Source organism: Arachis stenosperma, chromosome 4 (assembly GCF_014773155.1).
Source record: "Arachis stenosperma cultivar V10309 chromosome 4, arast.V10309.gnm1.PFL2, whole genome shotgun sequence".
Lineage (NCBI taxonomy): Eukaryota > Viridiplantae > Streptophyta > Magnoliopsida > Fabales > Fabaceae > Arachis > Arachis stenosperma.
Genome location: NC_080380.1, coordinates 63,450,746 through 63,471,923, shown reverse-complemented (window position 1 = coordinate 63,471,923; position 21,178 = coordinate 63,450,746). Strand labels below are relative to the sequence as shown.

Here is a 21,178-nt window from a genome sequence, read left to right as displayed (position 1 = left end):
CGAGTAAGGGTCGATCCCACAGAGATTGTTGGTATGAAGCATGGTCATCTTGTAAATCTCAGTCAGGCGAATTCAAATGGTTATGGATGATTTATGAATAAAGCATAAAATAAAGATAGAGATACTTATGTAATTCATTGGTGAGAATTTCAGATAAGCGAATGGAGATGCTTTGTCCCTTCCGTCTCTGTGCTTTCCTACTGTCTTCATCCAATCCTTCTTACTCCTTTCCATGGCAAGCTGTATGTTGGGCATCACCGTTGTCAGTGGCTACAGTCTCGTCCTCTCAGTGAAAATGTTCAATGCGCTTTGTCACAGCAAGGCTATTCAGCTGTCGGTTCTTGATCATGTCGGAATAGAATCCAGTGATTATTTTGCGTCTGTCACTAACGCCCCAAAATCGCGAGTTTGAAGCTCGTCATAGTCATTCAATCCTTGAATCCTACCCAGAATACCACAGACAAGGTTTAGACCTTCCGGATTCTCTTGAATGCCGCCATCAATTCTAGCTTATACCACGAAGATTCTGATTAAGGAATCCAAGAGATAAACATTCAAGCCTTGTTTGCTTGTAGAACGGAAGTGGTTGTCAGGCACGCGTTCATAAGCGAGAATGATGATGAGCATCACATAATCATCACATTCATCATGTTCTTGGGTGCGAATAAATATCTTAGAACAAGAATAAGCTGAATTGAATAGAAGAACAATAGTAATTGCATTAATACTCGAGGTACAGCAGAGCTCCACACCTTAATCTATGGTGTGTAGAAACTCCACCGTTGAAAATACATAAGAACAAGGTTCAGGCCTGGCCATGAGGCCAGCCCCCAAAACGTGATCTAAGACAACATAAAACTCTCCAAGATAGCTACCAAGATAAGAATACAATAGTAAAAGGTCCTATTTGTAGAGAACTAGTAGCTTAGGGTTTACAAAGATGAGTAAATGACATAAAAATACACTTCCGGACCCACTTGGTGTGTGCTTGGGCTGAGCATTGAAGCTTTCATGTGTAGAGACTTTTCTTGGAGTTAAACGCCAGCTTTTGTGCCAGTTTGGGCGTTTAACTCCCATTCTTGTGCCAGTTCCGGCGTTTAACGCCGGGCAATTTTGAGCTGATTTGGAACGCCGGTTTGGACCATCAAATCTCAGACAAAGTATGGACTATTATATATTGCTGGAAAGCCCAGGATGTCTACTTTCCAAAGCAGTTGAGAGCGCGCCAAGTGGATATCTGTAACTCCAGAAAATCCACTTCGAGTGCAGGGAGGTCAGAATCCAACAGCATCTGCAGTCCTTTTCAGGCTCTGAATCAGATTTTTGCTCAGGTCCCTCAATTTCAGCCAGAAAATACCTGAAATCACAGAAAAATACACAAACTCATAGTAAAGTCCAGAAAAGTGAATTTTAACTAAAAACTAATAAAAACATAATAAAAACTTACTAAAACATACTAAAAACATACTAAAAACAATACCAAAAAGCGTATAAATTATCCGCTCATCACAACACCAAACTTAAATTGTTGCTTGTCCCCAAGAAACTGAGAATCAAATAATATAAAAAGAAGAGAATATGCAATGAATTCCAAAAACATCTATGAAGATCAGTATTAATTAGATGAGCGGGGCTTTTAGCTTTTTGCCTCTGAACAGTTTTGGCATCTCACTTTATCCTTTGAAATTCAGAATGATTGGCTTCTATAGGAACTCAGAATCCAGATAGTGTTATTGATTCTCCTAGTTAAGTATGATGATTCTTGAACACAACTACTTTATGAGTCTTGGCCGTGGCCCAAAGCACTTTGTCTTCCAGTATTACCACCGGATACATACATGCCACAGACACATAACTGGGTGAACCTTTTCAGATTGTGACTCAGCTTTGCTAGAGTCCCCAATTAGAGGTGTCCAGGGTTCTTAAGCACACTCTTTTTGCCTTGGATCACGACTTTATTATTTTTTTCTTTTTCTTTTTCTCTTTTTTTTCGTTTTTCTCTCTCTCTCTTTTTTTGTACTCACTGCTTTTTCTTGCTTCAAGAATCATTTTTATGATTTTTTAGATCCTCAGTAACATGTCTCCTTTTTCATCATTCTTTCAAGAGCCAACATTCATGAACAACAAATTCAAAAGACTTATGCACTGTTCAAGCATACATTCAGAAGTCAAAGTATTGCCACCACATCAAAATAATTAATCTGTTATAAAATTCAAAATTCATGCAATTCTTCTCTTTTTCAATTAAGAACATTTTTCATTTAAGAAAGGTGATAGATTCATAGGACATTCATAACTTTAAGGCATAGACACTAAGACACTAATGATCATAAGACACAAACATAGATAAACATAAGCATAAAAATTCGAAAAACAGGAAAATAAGGAACAAGGAAATTAAAGAACGGGTCCACCTTAGTGATGGCGGCTTGTTCTTCCTCTTGAAGATCTTATGGAGTGCTTGAGCTCCTCAATGTCTCTTCCTTGCCTTTGTTGCTCCTCTCTCATGATTCTTTGATCTTCTCTAATTTCATGGAGGAGGATGGAATGTTCTTGGTGCTCCACCCTTAGTTGTCCCATGTTGGAACTCAATTCTCCTAGGGAGGTGTTGATTTGCTCCCAATAGTTTTGTGGAGGAAAGTGCATCCCTTGAGGTATCTCAGGGATTTCATGATGAGTGGGATCTCTTGTTTGCTCCATCCTTTTCTTAGTGATGCGCTTGTCCTCATCAATGAGGATGTCTCCCTCTATGTCAATTCCAACTGAATAACAGAGGTGACAAATGAGATGAGGAAAGGCTAACCTTGCCAAGGTAGAGGACTTGTTCGCCACCTTATAAAGTTCTTGGGCTATAACCTCATGAATTTCTACTTCCTCTCCAATCATGATGCTATGAATCATGATGGCCCGGTCTATAATAACTTCGGACCGGTTGCTAGTGGGAATGATTGAGCGTTGGATAAACTCCAACCATCCCCTAGCCATGGGCTTGAGGTCATGCCTTCTCAGTTAAACCGGCTTCCTTCTTGAATCTCTCTTCCATTGAGCGCCCTCTTCACAAATGTCTATGAGGACGTGGTCTAACCTTTGATCAAAGTTGACCCTTCTTGTGTAAGGGTGTTCATCTCCTTGCATCATGGGCAAGTTGAATGCCAACCTTACATTTTCCGGACTAAAATCTAAGCATTTCCCCCGAACCATTGTAAGCCAATTCTTTGGGTCCGGGTTCACACTTTGATCATGGTTCTTGGTGATCCATGCATTGGCATAGAACTCTTGAACCATTAAGATTTCGACTTGTGAATGGGGTTGGTAATAACTTCCCAACCTCTTCTTTGGATCTCATGTCGGATCTCCGGATATTCACTCTTTTTGAGTTTGAAAGGGACCTCGGGGATCACCTTCTTCATGGCCACAACTTCATAGAAGTGGTCTTGATGCACCCTTGAGATGAATCTCTCCATCTCCCATGACTCAGAGGTGGAGGCTTTTGCCTTCCCTTTCCTCTTTCTAGAGATTTCTCCGGCCTTAGATGCCATAAATGGTTTTGGAAAAACAAAAAGCAATGCTTTTACCACACCAAACTTAGAAGGTTTGCTCGTCCTCGAGCAAATGAAGAAAGAAGAGAGTAGAAGAAGAAGAAATAGAGGAGATGGAGGAGGCTTTGTGGTTCGGCCAAGTGGAGAGAAGTAGTGTTTAGGTTGTGTGAAAATGAGGTGGTGAAGATGGGTTTATATAGGAGTGGAGAGGGGTGTATGGTTCGGCCATTATGGGTGGGTTTGGGAGGGAAAGTGGTTTGAATTTGAATGGTGAGGTAGGTGGGGTTTTATGAAGGATGGATGTGAGTGGTGAAGAGAATAGTGGGACTTGATAGGTGAGGGGTTTTTGGGGAAGAGGTGTTGAGGTGATTGGTGAATGGGTGAAGAAGAGATAGAGTGGTGGGGTAGGTGGGGATCCTGTGGGGTCCACAGATCCTGAGGTGTGAAGGAAAATTCATCCCTGCACCAAGTGGCGAGCAAAAATGCTCTTTATGCCAATTCTGGCGTTAAACGCCGTGCTAGTGCCCATTTCTGGCATTTAACGCCAGCTTCTTTCCCTTTCCTGGCGTTTAACGCCAGTCTGGTGCCCCTTTCTGGCGTTAAACGCCCAGAATGGTGCCAGACTGGGCGTTAAACGCCCATTTACTGCTCTTACTGGCGTTTAAACGCCAGCAAGGTTTTCCTCCAGGGTGTGCTATTTTTCTTTCTATTTTTCATTCTATTTTTACTTTTTCAATTGATTTTGTGACTTTCCATGATCATCAACCTACAGAAAACATAAAATAACAAAGGAAAATAGATAAATATAACATTGGGTTGCCTCCCAACAAGCGCTTCTTTAATGTCAATAGCTTGACAATGGGCTCTCACGGAGCCTCACAGATACTCAGAGCAATGTTGGAACCTTCCAACACCAAACTTAGAGTTTGAATGTAGGGGTTCAACACAAAACTTAGAAGTTGGTTGTGGCCTCCCAACACCAAACTTAGAGTTTGACTGTGGGGGCTCTGTTTGGCTCTGTTTTGAGAGAAGCTCTTCATGCTTCCTCTCCATGGTAACAGAGGGATATCCTTGAGCCTTAAACACAAGGGATTCTTCATTCACTTGAATGATCAATTCTCCTCTGTCAACATTAATCACAGCCTTTGCTGTGGCTAGGAAGGGTCTGCCAAGGATGATGGATTCATCCATGCACTTCCCAGTCTCTAGGACTATGAAATCAGCAGGGATGTAATGATCTTCAACTTTCACCAAAACATCCTCTACAAGTCCATAAGCTTGTTTTCTTGAATTATCTGCCATCTCTAGTGAGATTCACGCAGTTTGCACCTCAAAGATCCCTAGCTTCTCCATTACAGAGAGAGGCATGAGGTTTATGCTTGACCCTAGGTCACACAGAGCCTTCTCAAAGGTCATGGTGTCGATGGTACAAGGTATTGAAAACTTCCCAGGATCCTGTCTCTTTTGAGGTAATCTCTGCCTAGTCAAGTCATCCAGTTCTTTGGTGAGCAAAGGAGGTTCGTTCTCCCAAGTCTCATTACCAAATAACTTGTCATTTAGCTTCATGATTGCTCCAAGGTACTTGGCAACTTGCTCTTCAGTGACATCTTCATCCTCTTCAGAGGAAGAATACTCATCAAAGCTCATGAATGGTAGAAGTAAATCCAATGGAATCTCTATGGTCTCATTATGAGCCTCAGATTCCCATGGTTCCTCATTAGGGAACTCATTGGAGGCCAGTGGACATCCATTGAGGTTTTCCTCAGTGGCGATCACTGCCTCTTCCTCCTCTCCAAGTTCGGCCATGTGGGTCATGTTAATGGCCTTGCATTCTCCTTTTGGATTCTCTTCTGTATTGCTTGGAAGAGTACTAGGAGGGAGTTCAGTAATTTTCTTACTCAGCTGTCCCACTTGTGCCTCCAAGTTTCTAATAGAGGACCTTGTTTCAGTCATGAAACTTTGAGTGGTTTTGATTAGATCAGAGACCATGGTTGCTAAGTCAGAGTGGCTCTGCTTAGAATTCTCTGTCTGTTGCTGAGAAGATGATGGAAAAGGCTTGCCATTGCTAAACCTGTTTCTTCCACCATTATTATTGTTGAAACCTTGTTGAGGTCTCTGTTGATCCTTCCATGAGAGATTTGGATGATTTCTCCATGAAGAATTATAGGTGTTTCCATAGGGTTCTCCCATGTAATTCACCTCTTCCATTGAAGGGTTCTCAGGATCATAAGCTTCTTCTTAAGATGAAGCATCCTTAGTACTGCCTGGTGCAGCTTGCATTCCAGACAGACTTTGAGAAATCATATTGACTTGCTGAGTTAATATTTTGTTCTGAGCCAATATGGCATTCAGAGTATCAATCTCAAGAACTCCTTTCTTCTGATTCGTCCCGTTATTCACAGGATTCCTTTTAGAAGTGTACATGAATTGGTTATTGGCAATCGTTTCAATGAGTTCTTGAGCTTCTGCAAGCGTCTTCTTCAGATGAAGAGATCCTTCAGCAGAGCTGTCTAATGATATCTTGGACAGTTCAGACAGACCATCATAGAAGATACCTATAATGCTCCATTCAGAAAGCATGTCAGAGGGATACTTTCTGATCAATTGTTTGTATCTTTCCCAAGCTTCATAGAGGGATTCACCTTCCTTCTGTCTGAAGGTTTGGACTTCCACTCTAAGCTTACTCAATTTTTGAGGTGGAAAGAACTTTGCCAAGAAGGCATTGACTAGCTTTTGCCAAGAGTTCAGGCTTTCTTTAGGTTGTGAGTCCAACCATATCCTAGCTCTATCTCTTACAGCAAAAGGGAATAGCATAAGTATGTAGACCTCAGAGTCAACCCCATTAGTCTTGACAGTGTCACAGATTTGCAAGAATTCAGCTAAAAACTGATGAGGATCTTCCAATGGAAGTCCATGGAACTTGCAATTCTGTTGCATTAGAGAAACTAATTAAGGCTTAAGCTCAAAGTTGTTTGCTCCAATGGCAGGGATAGAGATGCTTCTCCCATAAAAGTCGGGAGTAGGTGCAGTAAAGTCACCCAGCACCTTCCTTGCATTGTTGGCATTGTTGTTATTTTCGGCTGCCATGGGTTCTTCTTCTTTGAAGATTTCTGTTAGGTCCTCTACAGAGAGTTGTGCTTTAGCTTCTCTTAGCTTTCACTTCAAGGTCCTTTTAAGTTCAGGGTCAGCCTCAACCAGAATGCTTTTGTCTTTGCTCCTGCTCATATGAAAGAGAAGAGAACAAGAAAATATGAAATCCTCTATGTCACAGTATAGAGATTCCTTAAGGTGTCAGAGGAATAGAAAAATAGAAGGAAGAGGTAGAAGAATTCGAACTTATCAAGAAAGATGGAGTTCGAATTGTGCATTGAGGAAGAGTGTTAGTCCATAAATAGAAGGATGTGAGAAGAGGGGAAGAAATTTTCGAAAATAAATTAAAAAGATTTTAAAAACATTTTGAAAAATACTAATTGATTTTTGAAAACTAAGATTTTAGAAATAAAGTGATTTTTAAAAAAGATTTTGAAATTAGAAATCAAAAGGATATGATTGAAAACTATTTTGAAAAAGATGTGATTAAGAAGATATGATTGAAAAGTTATGGTTTTAAAAAGATGTGATTGAGAAGATATGATTTGAAAAACAATTTAAAAAGATTTGATTTTGAAAATTAATAACTTGGCTAACAAGGAAAGATATGATTCAAACATTAAACCTTTCTCAACAGAAAAGGCAACATACATGAAATATTGAATTAAATCATTAATTGTTAGCAAGTATCTTTGAAAAAGAAAGAAATTGATTTTGAAAAGATATGATTGAAAAGATATGATTTGAAAAGGATTTGATTTTGAAAAATTATGAAAACTTAAAAAAAATTTGAGTTAAAAACAAAATCTTCCCTCTGGTGCCATCCTGTCGTTAAACGCCCAGAATGGTATCCATTCTGGCGTTTAACGCCCAAAACACTACCCTTTTGGGCGTTAAACGCCCAGCCAGGCACCCTGGCTGGCGTTTAAACGCCAATTTTCCTTCCTCACTGGGCATTTTGAACGCCCAGCCTTTTTCTGTGTAATTCCTCTGCTGTATGTTCTGAATCTTCAATTCTCTGTATTATTGACTTGAAAAGACACAAATTAAAAATTTTTTGGATTTTCAATGATGAGGAATAATCAAAATGCAACTAAAATCAAATAACAATGCATGCAAGACACCAAACTTAGAAGTTTGTATACTACTGACACTAACAAATTGAGAATGCATATGAGACACAACAAAACACTCAAGACAAGAGAATTTAAAGATCAAATTGAGAATGCATATGAGACACAACTTGAAGATCAATGAAGACACATGAATGAATTCGAAAAATGCAAGAAAAAAAGAAACATGCAATTGACACCAAACTTAAAATGAGACACTAGACTCAAACAAGAAACATACAATATTTTTGGTTTTTTTTTTATTTTGTAATTTTTTTGGTTTTTTCGAAAATTGAAAGAAAATAAGGATATCAAAATTCTTAATGAAAATTCCAGGAATCATGCAATGTTAGTCTAAAGCTTTAGTCTAAAGGAATTAGACATGGCTAGCCAAGCTTCAGCAGGACATTACATTCAAGAGCTAAATTGATCAGAATCAATCAGCTTTGGTGATGATAAGAACATCACCTTGAAATAGTAGAATTCATTCATAAGAACTCTGAAGAAAAATACCTAAGCTAAGCAATAAGATAATCCGTCAGTTTGTCCAAACTAGAACAATCTCCGGCAACGGCGCCAAAAACTTGGTGCACAAAATTGTGATCATCAATGGCGCCATCAACATGGTACGCTCAATTGAAATCTCAACTCTTTATCGCAACTTCGCACAACTAACCAGCAAGTGCACTGGGTCGTCCAAGTAATAAACCTTACGTGAGTAAGGGTCGATCCCACGGAGATTGTTGGTATGAAGCAAGCTATGGTCATCTTGTAAATCTCAGTCAGGCGAATTCAAATGGTTATGGATGATTTATGAATAAAGCTTAAAATAAAGATAGAGATACTTATGTAATTCATTGGTGAGAATTTCAGATAAGCGAATGGAGATGCTTTGTCCCTTCCGTCTCTGTGCTTTCCTACTGTCTTCATCCAATCCTTCTTACTCCTTTCCATCGCAAGCTGTATGTTGGGCATCACCGTTGTCAGTGGCTACAGTCTCGTTCTCTCAGTGAAAATGTTCAATGCGCTCTGTCACAGCAAGGCTATTCAGCTGTCAGTTCTTGATCATGTCAGAATAGAATCCAGTGATTCTTTTGCGTCTGTCACTAACGCCCCAAAATCGTGAGTTTAAAGCTCGTCACAATCATTCAATCCTTGAATCCTACCCAGAATACCACAGACAAGGTTTAGACCTTCCGGATTCTCTTGAATGCCGCCATTAATTCTGGCTTATACCACGAAGATTCTGATTAAGGAATCCAAGAGATAAACATTCAAGCCTTGTTTGCTTGTAGAACGAAAGTGGTTGTCAGGCACGCGTTCATAAGTGAGAATGATGATGAGCATCACATAATCATCACATTTATCATGTTCTTGGGTGCGAATAAATATCTTAGAACAAGAATAAGCTGAATTGAATAGAAGAACAATAGTAATTGCATTAATACTCGAGGTACAGCAGAGCTCCACACCTTAATCTATGGTGTGTAGAAACTCCACCGTTGAAAATACATAAGAACAAGGTTCAGGCATGGCCGTGAGGCCAGCCCCCAAAACGTGATCTAAGATAGCATAAAACTCTCCAAGATTGCTACCATGATAAGAATACAATAGTAAAAGGTCCCATTTGTAGAGAACTAGTAGCTTCAGGTTTTCAAAGATGAGTAAATGACATAAAAATCCACTTCCGGGCCCACTTGGTGTGTGCTTGGGCTGAGCATTGAAGCTTTCATGTGTAGAGATGTTTCTTGGAGTTAAACGCCAGCTTTTGTGCCAGTTTGGGCGTTTAACTACCATTCTTGTGCCAGTTCCGGCGTTTAACGCCGGGCAGTTTTGAGCTGATTTGGAACGCCGGTTTGGGCCATCAAATCTCGGGCAAAGTATAAACTATTATACATTTATGGAAAGCCCAGGATGTCTACTTTCCAACGCAGCTAAGAGCACGCCAATTGGACTTCAGTAGCACCAGAAAATTCACTTCGAGTGCAGGGAAGTCAGAATCCAACAGCATCTGCAGTCCTTTTCAGCCTCTGAATCAGATTTTTGCTCAGGTCCCTCAATTTCTGCCAGAAAATATCTGAAATCACAGAAAAACACACAAACTCATAGTAAAGTCCAGAAAAGTGAATTTTAACTAAAAACTAATAAAAACATAATAAAAACTAACTAAAACATACTAAAAACATGCTAAAAACAATGCCAAAAAGCGTATAAATTATCCGCTCATCAGAGCTCTTTGTGATATTCAAAGCATTCATGCATGTGTTGAGCACTTAGTCCAATTCTTAGTTATATTTCATCCATTCAAGGTCAAGTCTCAATTCACCAAAAAGACCACTCACATTGATTTGCTTGGGACAAGCAAAGCTTAAGTTTGGTGTTGTGATGACTTACATCAGCTACCCTTTTTCTTGCATAAAAAGGACCATAAAAGAGGCATAATCTCGTTTGATCATTGCAATTCATGCCTTAATTGATGAATATCGTAGTACATTGCTTTGAAATGAGTTTGTGCTGAATTTCTGGTGGAGAAGACATCAAAAATGGGAAAGAAAACAACAAAACAAGTGGGGCGTGTGAAGCAGGCGTGCCACTTGGAACAAACACCACAAAAATGAATTGGCGTGGCACGCTGGTGAAACATTCCAGAGAGCAAAAATAAAGATCATCAAAGGGGTGTGGCACGCCAGAAGTAGGGCGTGGCACGTTAATTCATTACTAGAAGAACCATCACTATGGCGTGCCACTTTGTGTCGAAGGCGTGGCACGCCAGCCCCAGAGTTCACTTAGGCATGCCACTTGAGGACCAAGGCATGGCACGCCAAGCCTATGAGACCCCCAATTGAATAGGCATGCCACTTGAGTAACAAGGCGTGGCACGCCAATGAATAAGGAGACAATGCAAAAGCTAGGCGTACCACTTGGTATCGAAGGCGTGTCACGCCAGCTCAAGAAGTCCCACTAAGGCGTGCCACTTGAGTGATGAGGCGTGGCACGCCAGCACCTAAAGAGGCCAAATAAAGCTGGGCGTGCCACTTGGTATCGAAGGCGTGGCACGCCAGCTCAATCATCTCACTTTGGTGTGCCACTTGAACATCCAGGCGTGGCACGCCAACCTCTGGGACCATGGAAAATGAAGGAGGTGACACGCCAGTCTCATGGCATGGCACGCTGGTAGTGTTTTTCAGAGGAGAAATTAAAGGGCCAGTGAACTCAGGCGTGCCACTTGGGAGATGAGGCGTGGCACGCCAGCAAGATGATAGAGCAAATGAAGGGCGTGACATGCCAGTCTCATGGTGTGGCACGCTGGTAGTATTTTCCAGAGAGGAAGAAGAGGATCCAATGAACTCAGGCGTGCCACTTGGATGACGAGGCGTGGCACGCCATCAAGAGTGTGAAGCTTTAAGAAGGGCGTGGCATGCCAGACCCTGGGCATGCCACGCTGGTACAAACTTCTAGAAGCATGGAGATAAGGAAGATGACCTTGGACATGCCACTTGGTGTCGAAGGTGTGGCACGCAAGGTTACTTGGCCATTTAAAATGTCCTGGGCGTGCCACTTTGGCTCGAAGGCATGGCACGCCAAGGGTTAAACAGAGGACGATGTGCCACTTGAATGAAGAGGCGTGGCACACCAAATCAGAAACGGAAGGAGCGTGACACGCCAGAGAAGCGCCAGTCACACGCTAGCTGGAAGATCATGTTTGTTGAGTTTCTTTTCCCTCCAAATTGTAATTTTCTTCACTTTTTTAATTTTCCTTTATTTTCTAGATCTAGGAGTAGTATAAATACCCTTGGAAGTATTGAAAAGGGTTAGAAAGTCACAGAGTTTAGTTTTGGGGATTTCACTTTTACTTTCCACACTTCATCTCTTCCATCTTTTGTACTTTCTCTTTGAGCTATGAGTAGCTAAATTCCCTCTCATTGAGAGAGGGAGCTCTATTGTACTGGATGGATTAATGATAGTGAATTTCTTCTTCTCTTCATCATGTCTTTGATTTGCTAGAAGGAATTTCGATTCTCATGCTTAGTGTTCAATTAACTTGGAAAAGAGATTGAATGCAAAATAGGTTTCATGGAAATTTTGGAAAAGGAAACATGAAACCATGCTAGAAATCCCTTCTCACACTTGAGTAGAATCTGGGTTTTGGTGTTTGGATATGGTGACATACAATCCTCCCTCTACTTGGACCTATGATGATGTGTGGTATAATTAGGGACCAAGCATATCTCTCTTCACGAGCAATTAGACCAAGGAATTGGCTATTGATCAAGATCTCAGAGATTGAGTCACCAAGGGATTGGGGCTCAATCAATCATGATTGCCAAGAGGTCAATGAGTTGTACGATTGAAGAGGATATGAGCTAGATTTAATCCAACGAGACAATATCTCCTGATCTCAATGAATTCTCCCATTCTTATCTCTCCCATTCTTTTATAGCTTTACTTACATTCTGCAAAATCCCATTCCCCTTTACATTCCTGTTATTTCCATTTCTACATTTTATTGCTTTCTTTTATTCCTTTGCCATTTATGTTCCTGCCATTTATAATTCTGCACTTACAACTTATCCTGTTGAGCTTGACTAATTCACCAATTTATTAAAATTGCTCAAATCTACCAATCTCTGTGGATACAATCCCACTCCACTTTGGATTAATACTTGACGATAATTTTGGTGCGCTTGTCAAGAGCGGATTCATCAATATTATTGGGGGTGAGTGAATTCCAAACTCATTAGAAGTCAATCAATCTCTTAGAGGGTAAGATACATCATCATCCAAGGAAACAAAGGAGCATACAAAAGCTATGAATGATGATGACAAGAAGAAAACAAAAAGACACCAAGAGGTTGTATTGTTGCTTAACTGTTTCTAGTTTGAAATGCTTTAAATTGGAAGTATAATTGTATTCCTGCAGAGTGGTATCAGTTTAGTATAATTTAATTGCATTGTGTTAGCTGTCTTTGTATTATAATTTTGGGCTGCTAGTTTAAAATGCCTAGATCACTCATCTGCTTAAACTCATGTCTTGTTCCCCTATGCCAAAAAAAAAAGAAAATGTTGAAATAGAAAGTGAGATTGTCCAATTTGATAGAGATGGTAATAAAGTTCAGTGCTGGTATATATGTTTGATTGTTTAAGCAAGCTCACTAATAAAGGATAAAGGTTAGAATGTTCCTTTATAGTATAAACTTGGATGTTGTTTGTGAAATCTTAATGAATAAATATCATTGGAAAAAGAAAGAGTAAGAAGCAAAGGAAGAAAAGCCAAGAATTGGCAACAAAAATGAAATAAACAAATAATAAAGCTAGACACCAAAAGCTTGGACCTTAAGACATATGCCTGCGTTGTTTTTTTTATGCTAGGATCTGCTTGGGCAATTAGGTTCTAAGGAGTATTTTAAAACTTGGTAACTTGGGTTAACTAACCCGGGATTATAAACCGAAACTCCACTATAAAAAGCAACCTAGCAACAAAGCATTTAGTAACCCAAAGAAGTGCTAGGCATCAATGGTCTTAAGAAGAAATTATGAGCCAAGTGTCTGTGGTGAAGATGTGTTGACTGAAAAACAAAGCTAAAAAGCTACTGCAACACTTAACACTTAGTTGTAAATAAAAGTGTAAGCTTTGGTGCACGAAAATGTGATCTCAATGGCGCCAACAACTTGGTACGCACAATTGTAAAATCACTCTTTTTCACAACTTCACACAACTAACCAGCAAGTGCACTGGGTCGTCCAAGTAATAAACCTTACGTGAGTAAAGGTCGATCCCACGGAGATTGTTGGTATGAAGCAAGCTATGGTCATCTTGTAAATCTCAGTCAGGCGGATTCTAATGGTTATAATGGTTTTCGAATATAAAGATAAATAAAGCATAAAATAAAGATAGAGATACTTATGTAATTCATTGGTGGGAATTTCAGATAAGCGCATGAAGATATTGTGTTCCTTCGGAATCGCTTCTTTCCTACTGCTTTCATCCAATCATTCTTACTCCTTCCCATGACAAGCTGTATGTTCGGGTTTCACCGGTGTCAATGGCTACCTCCCGTCCTCTTAGTGAAAATGGTCCAAATGCTCTGTCACAGCACGGCTAATCATCTGTCGGTTCTCGATCATGTCGGTTAGAATCCAGTGATTCTTTTGCGTCTGTCACTACGCCTAACACTCGCAAGTTTGAAGCTCATCACAGTTATCCCAACTCAGATTCTACTCGAAATACCATAGACAAGTTTTAGACTTTCCGGATCTTAGGAATGTCTGCCAATAATTCTAGCTTATACCACGAAGACTCCGATCTTTCGGAATGGAGGCTAAGAGGTACGCGCTCGATCTAAGGTAGAACGGAAGTGGTTGTCAGGCACACGTTCATAGGTGAGAATGATGATGAGTGTCACGGATCATCACATTCATCATGTTGAAGTGTAGCGAATATCTTAGAATAAGAATAAGTTGAATTGAATAGAAGAACAATAGTAATTGCATTAATACTCGAGGAACAGCAGAGCTCTACACCTTAATCTATGGTGTGTAGAAACTCCACCGTTGAAAATACATAAGTGATAAAGGTCTAGGCATGGCCGAATGACCAGCCTCCCCAAATGATATGTGAATTCGAAATTAGGGAAAAAGACCCACAGTACAATAGTAAAAAGTTCTACTTATACTAAACTAGTTACTAGGGTTTATAGAAATATGTCTGAGTGCAGAAATCCATTTTCGGGGCCCACTTTGGTGTGTGCTTTGGCTGAGCTTGAGCTTTACACGTGCAGAGGCTTCTCTTGGGGTTAAACGCCAAGTTGTAAAGTGTTTTTGGCGTTTAACTCTGGTTTGTGACGTGTTTCTGGCGTTTTACTCCAAAATGCAGCATGGAACTGGCGTTGAACGCCAGTTTGCGTCATCTAAACTCGAATAAAGTATGAATTATTATATATTGCTGGAAAGGCCTGGATGTCTACCTTCCAACGCAATTGAGAGCGCACCATTTGGAGTTTTGTAGCTCCAGAAAATCCACTTCGAGTGCAGGGAGGTCAGAATCCAACAGCATCAGCAGTCCTTTGTCAGCCTCCTATCAGATTTTTGCTCAGGTCCCTCAATTTCAGCCAGAAAATACCTAAAATCGTAGAAAAACACACAAACTCGTAGTAAAGTCCAAAAATGTGAATTTTGCATAAAAGCTAATAAAAACACTCCTAAAAGTAGCTAGATCCAACTAAAAACTACCTAAAAACAATGCCAAAAGCGTATAAATTATCTGCTCATCACAACACCAAACTTAAATTGTTGCTTGTCCCCAAGCAACTGAAAATCAAATAGGATAAAAAGAAGGGAATATACTATAAATATCAAAATATCAATGAATATTAGTTCTAATTGGATGAGCGGGACTTGTAGCTTTTTGCTTCTGAACAGTTTTGGCATCTCACTTTATCCTTTGAAGTTTAGAATGATTGGCATCCATAGGAACTCAAAGTTCAGATAGTCTTATTAATTCTCCTAGTTAAGTATGTTGATTCTTGAACACAGCTACTTTTATGGGTCTTGGCCGTGGCCCTAAGCACTTTATTTTCCAGTATTACCACCGGATACATAAATGCCACAGACACATGACTGGGTGAACCTTTTCAGATTGTGACTCAGTTTTGCTAAAGTCTCCAGTTAGAGGTGTTCAGAGCTCTTAAGCACACTCTTTTTGCTATGGATCACAACTTTAATCACTCAGTTTCAAGCTTTTCACTTGGACTTGCATGCCACAAGCACATGGTTAGGGATAGCTTGATTTAGCCGCTTAGGCCTGGATTTTATTTCCTTGGGCCCTCCTATCCATTGATGCTCAAAGCCTTGGATCCTTTTTACCCTTGCCTCTTGGTTTTAAGGGCTATTGGCTTTTGCTGCTTGCTTTTTTTTTTCGCAAGCTTCTTCTTTTTCACTGCTTTTTCTTGCTTCAAGAATAAATTTTTTTTTATTTTTTAGATTATCAATAACATTTCTCTTTGTTCATCATTCTTTCAAGAGCCAAAAATTTTAACATTCATAAACAACAAGATAAAAAATATGCACTGTTTAAGCATTTATTCAGAAAACAAAAAGTATTGTTACCACATCAATATAATTAAACTAATTTCAAGGATAAATTCGAAACTCATGTACTTCTTATTCTTTTGTATTAGAAACATTTTTCATTTAAGAAAGGTGAAGGATTCATGGAATTATTCCTAGCCTTAAGACATAGACACTAGACACTAATGATAATGTAGTAAAGACACAAACATAGACAAACATGAAGCTCAAAAACCGAAAAACAGAGAGATAAGAACAAGGAAGTTAAGGAATGAGTCCACCTTAGTGATGATGGCGCCTTCTTCTTGAAGGACCAATGGTGTTCTTGAGCTCATCTATGTCTCTTCATTGCCTTTGTTGCTCCTCCCTCATAGCTCTTTGATCTTTTCTAATCTCATTGAGAATGATAGAGTGCTCTTGGTGTTCCATCCTTAATTGGTTCATGTCATGACTCAATCCTTCTAGAGAAGTGTTGAGTTGTTCTCAATAGTTGTTTGGAGGAAAATGCATCCCTTGAGGCATCTCAGGGATTTCTTGATGATGAACTTCCTCATGCGTCTCTTGAGATCCATGAATGGGCTCTCTTGTTTGCTCCATCCTCTTCTTAGTGATGGGCTTGTCCTCTTCGATGAGGATTTCTCCTTCTATGACAACTCCAGCTAAGTTTCATAGATGATAAATGAGATGAGGAAAAACTAGCCTTGCCAAGGTGGAGGGCTTTTCGGCTACTTTGTAGAATTCTAGAGGGATGACTTCATGAACTTCTACTTCCTCTCCAATCATGATGCTATGGATCATGATGGCCCGATCCACAGTTACTTCAGATTGGTTGCTAGTGGGGATGATAGAGCATTGGATGAACTCCAACCATCCTCTATCCACAGGCTTGAGGTCCAGTCTTCTCAATTGAACCAGCTTGCCTTTTGAGTCTCTTTTTCATTGAGCTTCTTCCACACATATGTCCATGAGGACTTGGTGCAACCTTTGATCAAAGTTGACCCTTCTAGTGTAGGGGCGTGCGTCTTCTTGCATCATAGGCAAGTTAAACGCCAACCTTACATTCTCCACACTAAAATCTAAGCATTTCCTTCGAACCATTATAAGCCAATTCTTTGGGTTTGGGTTCATGCTTTGATCATGGTTCCTAGTGATCCATGCATTGGCATAGAACTCTTGAACCATTAAGATTTTGACTTGTTGAATGGGGTTGGTAAGAACTTCCCAACCTCTTCTTTGGATCTCGTGTCGGATCTCTGGATACTCATTTTTCTTGAGCATGAAAGGGACCTCAGGGATCACCTTCTTCTTGGCCACAATTTCATAGAAGTGGTCTTGATGGACCTTTGAGATGAATCTCTCTATCTCCCATGACTCGGAGGTGGAAGCTTTTGTCTTCCCTTTTCTCTTTCTAGAGGTTTCTCCAGCCTTAGGTGCCATAAATGGTTATAGAAAAACAAAAAAGCTATGCTTTTACCACACCAAACTTAGAATGTTACTCGCACTCGAGCAAAAGAAGAAAGAATAGAAGAAGAAGAAGAAGAAGATATGGAGGAGAGGAAGAGAGGTGTAGGTTTCGGCTAAAGGGGAGAAGAGATGGTAGTGTTGTGTGAAAATTAAGAAGGATGGAGTGGTTTATATAGTGGAGGGAGAGGGGTTTATGGTTCGGTCATTTAGGGTGGGTTTGGGTGGGAAACAGATTTTGAATTTGAAGGTAGGTGGGGTTTATGGGGAAGAGAGATTGAGGTGATTGGTGAAGGGGTAATGGAGAAGAGAGATTGAGGTGATTGGTGAAGGGTATAGTGTTATTGGATTGTGTGAAGATGAGAGAAGTGGGGTAGGTGGGGATCCTGTGGGGTCCACGGATTCTGAGGTGATCCTGTGGGGTCCACAGATCCTGAGGTGTCAAGGATTTCTCATCCCTGCACCTTTTAGGCATTTAAAATGCCCTCTGTATGCAATCTTGGCATCTAACGCCAGACTGCAGCTTGTTTCTGGCGTTAAATGCCCAAATGTAGCCTGTTTCTAGAGTTTAACGCCAGCCTGATTCTTGTTTCTAGAATTAAACGCCAGCATGGTGCTTATTTCTGGCGTTAAACGCCAGACAGCTCTTCCTCCAGGGTGTGTTTTTTCTTCTGCTGTTTTTTATTCTATTTTTAATTTTTGTAGTTGTTTTGTGACTACACATGATTATAAACCTAATAAAACATAAAAGAACAATAGAAATATAGATAAATAAAAATTGGGTTGCCTCCCAATAAGCGCTTTTTTAATGTCAATAGCTTGATATTGAGCTCTCATGGAGCTTCACAGATGCTCAGAGCATGATGAGGGCCTCCCAACACCAAACTTAGAGTTTGAATGTGGGGGCTCCTCAACACCAAACTTAGAGTTTGGTTGTGGCCTCCCAACACCAAACTTAGAGTTTGATTGTGGGGGTTTTGTTTGACTCTGTATTGAGAGAAGCTTATCATGCTTCCTCTCCATAGCTGCAGAGGAAGATCTTTGAGCTTTAAACACCAGGTAGTCCCCATTCAATTGAAGGACTAGCTCTCCTCTGTCAACATCAATCACAGCTCCTGCTGTGGCTAGGAAGGGTCTTCCAAGGATGATACATTCATCCTCATCCTTCCCAGTGTCTAGGATTATGAAATCAGCAGGGATGTAAAGGCCTTTAACCTTCACTAACACGTCCTCTACCAATCCATAATCTTGTTTTATTGACTTGTCTGCCATCTCTAATGAGATATTCTCGTAGCTTGTACCTCAAAGATCCCCCGTTTTTCCATTACAGAGAGTGGCATAAGATTTATACCTGACCCCAGGTCACACAGAGCCTTCTCAAAGGTCATGGTGCCTATGGTACATGGTATTAAGAATTTACCAGAATCTTGTTTCTTTTGAGGTAAAGTTTGCTGAACCCATGTATTTAGTTCACTAATGAGCAAGGGAGGTTCATCTTTCCAAGTCTCATTACCAAACAACTTGGCATTCAGCTTCATGATGGCTCCTAGATATTGAAGAACTTGTTCTTCAGTTACATCTTCATCCTCTTCAGAGGAAGAATAGTTCTCAGAGCTCATGAATGGCAGAAGGAAGTTTAATGGAATCTCTATGGTCTCTATATGAGCCTCAGATTTCTTTAGGTCCTCAATAGGAAACTCCTTTGTGTCTGGAGGACGTCCCATGAGGTCTTCCTCATTGGGATTCATGTCCTCCCCTTCCTCTTTGGATTCGGCCATATTGATAATATCAATGGCATTGCACTCTCTTTTTGGATTCTCTTCTATATTGCTTAGGAGAGTACTAAGAGGAGTTTCAGTGATTTTCTTACTCACCTGACCCACTTGTGCCTCCAAGTTCCTAATGAAGGACCTTATTTCATTCATGAAACTTAAAGTGGCCTAGGATAGATCAGAGACTATGTTTGCTAAGCTAGAGGGGCTCTGCTCAGAATTCTCTATCTGTTGCTGAGAAGATGATGGAAAAGGCTTGCTATTGCTAAACCTGTTTCTTCCACCATTATTAAAGCCTCGTTGAGGCTTTTGTTGATCCTTCCATAAGAAATTTGGATGATTTCTGCATGAGGGATTATAGGTGTTTCCATAGGCTTCACCCATGTAATTCACCTCTGCTATTGCAGGGTTCTCAGGATCATAGGCTTCTTCTTCAAGAGATGCCTCTTTATTACTGTTGGATGCATTTTGCAATCCATTCAGACTCTGAGAAATCATGTTGACTTGCTGAGTCAACATTTTGTTCTGAGCCAATATGGCATTCAGAGCATCAATTTTAAGAACTCCCTTCCTCCAAGGCATCCCATTGCTCACAGGATTCCTCTCAGAGGTGTACATGAATTGGTTATTTACAACAATGTCAATGAGTTCTTGAGCTTCTGCAGGCATTTTCTTTAGGTGAATGGATCCACCTGCAGAATGGTCCAGTGACATCTTAGAGAACTCATATAGACCATCATAGAATATATCCAAAATGGTCTACTCTGAAAGCATGTCAGAAAGACACTTTTTGGTCAATTGCTTGTATCTTTCCCAAGCTTCATAGAGGGATTCACCATCTTTTTGTTTGAAGGTCTGAACATCCACTCTAAGCTTACTCAGCTTTTGAGGAGGAAAGAATTTGGCCAAGAAGGCCGTGACCAGCTTATCCCAAGAGTCCAGGCTATCTTTAGGTTGTGAGTCCAACCATGTTCTAGCTCTGTCTCTTACAGCAAAAGGGAAAAACATGAGCCTGTAGACTTCAGGATCTACTCCATTAGTCTTAACAGTATCACAAATCTGCAAGAATTCAGTTAAAAACTGATAGGGATCTTCTGATGGAAGTCCATGAAACTTGCAGTTCTATTGCATTAGAGTAACTAGTTGAGGCTTCAGCTCAAAATTGTTTGCTCCAATGGCAGGAATTGAGATGCTTCTTCCATAAAAATTGGAAGTAGGTGTAGTATAATCACCAAGCATCCTCCTTGTGCCTCCACCATTGTTATTGGGTTCGGCCATGTCTTCTTTTTCGAGATTCTCTGTAAGATTTTCTCTAGATTATTGTGTGTTAGCTTCTCTTAGCTTCTTCTTCAGAGTCCTTTCAGGTTCAGGATATGCTTCAACAAGAATATCCTTGTCCTTGCTCCTGCTCATATGAAAAAGAAGAGAACAGAAAAGGAAGAGGAATCCTCTATGTCACATTATAGAGATTCCTTTATGTAAGTAGAAGAAGAAAAGAATAGAAGAAGGAGGAGAAAAATTTGAACACAAAAGGGGAAGAGAGGGTTCGAATTTTTTTAGATGAAGAGAAGTGTTAGTAAATAAATAAAATAAATAGAAGGAGATGAGAGAGAGAGAGAGAGAGTTTTCGAAAATTGTTTTTGAAAAATGGTTAGTGATTTTCAAAAATTAAGAGAAGAAATAAAATCAAAATTAAAATTTGAAACAATTAGTTAATTAAAAGAATTTTGAAAAAGAGGGAGGTGATTTTTGAAAATTAGAGAGAGAAAAATAGTTAGGTGGTTTTGAAAAAGATAAGAAACAAACAAAAAGTCAATTAGTTAGTTAAAAAAGATTTGAAAATCAATTTTGGAAAGATAAGGAGTTAGAAAAGAGTTTTGAAATTGATTTTAAAATTGAAAAGATATGATTGAAAAGATATTATTGAAATTTATTTTGAAAAAGATTTGATTTTTAAAATTAAAATTGATTACTTAACTAACAAGAAACTAAAAGATATGATTCTAGAATTTAATGATTGAACCTTTCTTAACAAGAAAGTAACAACTTCAAATTTTTGAATCAATCATATTAATTGTTAGTAAAGTTTTTGAAAATCATGAAATAAAGATAAGAAAAAGAATTTGAAAATCAAATT

At 39.7% G+C, this 21,178-nt stretch overlaps 1 non-coding gene across 1 annotated transcript; it reads left to right on the top strand.

Moving 5' to 3' along the window:
* Positions 1-19,809: 19,809 nt before the first annotated feature.
* Positions 19,810-19,917, top strand: LOC130977425 (small nucleolar RNA R71). The gene has a single exon (XR_009085115.1). It is a non-coding gene; the product is annotated as a small nucleolar RNA R71 (small nucleolar RNA).
* Positions 19,918-21,178: the final 1,261 nt, after the last annotated feature.